This window comes from Pan paniscus, chromosome 3 (genome assembly GCF_029289425.2).
Source record: "Pan paniscus chromosome 3, NHGRI_mPanPan1-v2.0_pri, whole genome shotgun sequence".
In the NCBI taxonomy this organism is placed as follows: Eukaryota; Metazoa; Chordata; class Mammalia; order Primates; family Hominidae; genus Pan; species Pan paniscus.
Genome location: NC_073252.2, coordinates 38,733,291 through 38,737,085, shown reverse-complemented (window position 1 = coordinate 38,737,085; position 3,795 = coordinate 38,733,291).

Genomic DNA, 3,795 nt, shown 5'->3' with positions numbered 1-3,795 from the left:
CATGCATTGAAACATCATGTTGTACCCCATAAATATATACAATTATGTGTCAATCATGAATTTTTTTAAACCCTTAAAAAAAGAAAGAAAAAAGAAATACAGAGAGGAACCTTGTTTCATCCATAAATACTAATTAGCGTAATTACTAATGCCATGTTTAACTACACAATTATTTGTTTAAATAAATTATTTAAATTTTATTTGTTTAAATAAATCATTTATTGAATCTACTTAATGATGATTCAATATTAATCATTACTAGAAATTATTAATTAATTATTATTAGAAATACTAACATTAATTTTTTAAAAATATGCCCTATTCATTTCTCTAAGAGGTTTCTGGTAGTATTTTACTTTTTATTCTTGGCATTTTGCAACACTTGTGATATATTTATTTTTTAGATAATCTGTGCACTAATGGTGATAGTAATTCAATCAAAAAGATTTTTTTAACACTTAGATCCCCATTTATAGGAAAATTTAAACATTAAAATGACAATTTATATACAATTTTTGTGGTAGAATTATATTATAAGGCAATCAATGAAAGATGTACAAGTGGCTGGGCGTGGTGGCTCACTCCTGTAATCCCAGCACTTTGGGAGGCTAAAGCAGTTGGATTACTTGAGGCCAGGAGTTCAAAACCAGCCTGGCCAACATGGTGAAACCCCATCTCTACTAAAGAATACAAAAATTAGCTGGCTGAGGTTGCAGCGAGCCAAGATCATACCACTGCACTTCAGCCTGGAGACAGAGCAAGACTCTGTCTCAAAAAAAAAAAAAAAAAAAAAAAAGAAGAAAAGAGAAAGATATACAAGCATAAATATATATAACATTTAGATAAAATTTTTGCAAGGGACATGGAATGGAAATACAAGTTCAAGGAGAAACAAGACCAACGTCAATTTTCTCATTGTTCAAAATGTCTTTATGTATTTTTAACAATGGATGATGGCAGATGTAACCTTGATAAGGCATTTGTAAACCATTAGACACATTTAAGAGACTACTGTAACAATTTTATTTTAAAGTGTTAATGTTAATAATATACCAGAAATTATGTTTTCTGCAGTGAATTTAACTAATGTTGAAAAAGTTTAGATGCCAAATTTAAAATGTGTTGAGGGTTGACATAGTTTAACGTAATCGTTTTAGGGAGTTTAGGGGCAGAGAAATTGAAGACCAGTGTCCAGGAGACTGAAACCTAGCAGGTCTGGGTTAGGGCCCCTGAATTTGCACATTTAAATCCTTCCCTGGGGATGCTAATGAGTAACCTGGTTAGGAACCTGGCTTTCTTTTGATTTAGGTGGGTGTGGTGATGACACTGCTTCTCCACTGCTTTTATTTAAACTCTTTACAATCTTGTCTCATCCATTTTTAGTAACTTGAAATTGAGGTTTTAAAAAATACCCTGCTATATTAAAGGTTGCACATAATTAAACTGCTTCACCCAGTCATCATTCAGCAAATTCATTTGGATTCCTTCCCAAAGTATCTGACTGATATGGTTTGGCTGTTTTCCCACCCAAATCTCATCTTGAATTGTAGTTCCCATAATCCCCATGTGTCATGAGAGGGACCAGGTGGGGATAATGGAATCATGGGGGTGGTTTTCCCCATCCTCTTCTCGTGATAGTGAGTTCTCATAAGATCGGATGGTTTTATAAGAGTCTTCCTCCTTCACTGGGCACTCATTCTCTCTCCTGCCACCCTGTGAAGAGGTGCCTTCTGCAGTGATTGTAAGTTTCCTGAGGCCTCCACAACAATGTGGAACCAAGAGTCAATTAAACCTCTTGCCTTTATAAATTACCCAGTCTTAGGTATGTCTTTATTAGCAGTGTGAGAGTGGACTAATACACTGACTCTAAAAAACTGCTAGGTGGTCTTTTAAGATGCTTTCTCCAAATGGCAATTTCAAGGGTGATAAATAAGATGCTTCCCTGCATTGCATGAATGCAAAAAGTTCAAATCCCCCAAATGGAGTACAAGAAGCTGGGGTTTCCCCCCTCTTCTGGGTGTGGTGTCTTCTCTTACAGTGTACTTCTGGGTCCCATTTCCAGGCTCTGTCACTTGAGTTGTTACCAGGCAGTGGGACAACAATGAACCATCCCCTTCTACATAGGCCAAGAACCTACATTGGGGAAAAGACAATATCTTCAATAAATGGTGCTGGGAAAACTGGGTATCTGTATGCAGAAGAACGAAACTAGACCCTTATCTCTCACCATATACAAAAATCAAATCAAAATGGATTAAACACTTAAATCTAAGACTTCAAACTATGCAACTGCTTCAAGAAAACATTGGGGAAACTCTCCAGGGCATTGGTCTTGGCAAGAGTTTCTTGAGTAATACCACACAAACACAGGCAACCAAAGCAAAAATGGACAAATGGGATCACATCAAGTTAGAAAGCTTCTGCACAGCAAAGGTAGCAATCAACAAAGTGAACAGACAATCCACAGAAAGGGAGGAAATATTGCAAACATTAACATTAACATGGGATTAATAACCAGAGTACATAAGGAGCTCAAACAATTTTATAGGAAAAAAAATCGAATAATCTAATTTAAAAATAGGTAAAAGATTTGAATATACACTTCTCAACTGAAGACATACAAATGGCAAGCAGGCATATGAAAAGTTGCTCAACATCATTGCTCGTCAGAGAAATGCAAATTAAAAAGCGTTTGAAGCCCCTGACTTGGTTGCAAGAAGTTGGTCTTGTTCCCCTCTTCTGGGTGTGGTGCCTTCTCTTACAATGCACTCCTGGGATATCAGGATATCATCTCACTCCAGTTAAAATGGACTTTATCCAAAAGACAGGCAATAACAAATGCTGGCCAGGATGTGGAGGAAAGGGAACCCTCATACACATTGGTGGGAATGTAAATTAGTGCAACCACCATGGAGAAGAGTTTGGAGGTTCCTCAAAAAACTAAAAATGAAGTTATCGTATCATGCAGCAATGCCACTGTTGGGTATACACCCCTAAGAAAGGACATCAGTATATCAAAGAGATATCAGCACTCCATGTTTGTTGCAGCACTGTTCACAATGGCCAAAATTTGGAAGCAACGTAAGTGTCCCTCAGCAGATGAAAGGATAAGGAAAATATGCTATTTATACACAATGGAGTACTATTCAGCCGTAAAAGGAACGAGATCCTGTCCTTTGCAACAACATGGATGGAGCTGAAGATCATTATGTCAAGCGAAATAAGCCAGGCACAGAAGGACAAACATTGCATGTTCTCACTTATTTGTGAGATCTAAAAATCAAAACAATTGAACTCATGAGCATAGAGAATACAAGGTTGGTTACCAGAAGCTTGGAAGGGTAGTGGGAGAGTGGGGTAGGAGGAGGTGGGGATGGTTAATGGGTATTTAAAAAAATAGAAAGAATGAATAAGACCTCATATTTGATAGCACAACAGGGTGACTATAGTCAGTAATAATTTGATTGTACATTTAAAAATAACAATAAGAGTATAACTGGATTGTTTTTGACACAAAGGATAAATGCTTGAGGGGATGGATACCCCACTTTACATGATGTGATTACAATGTATTGCATGCCTGTATCAAAACATCTCATGCAACCATAAATGTATACACTTACTATGTACCTACAAAAATTAAAATTAAAAATCAAAAAAATCAAAAATAAAAAAATAAATTATCCCTGTGGGATGGGCTTTCCCTGAAAAATGAATAGGAACAATTTTCAGAGAGGTTGGAGATGGCCAGATGAGGGGATGTGGGCAAGAACCTGCGAACGTGGAGGAAGCCCA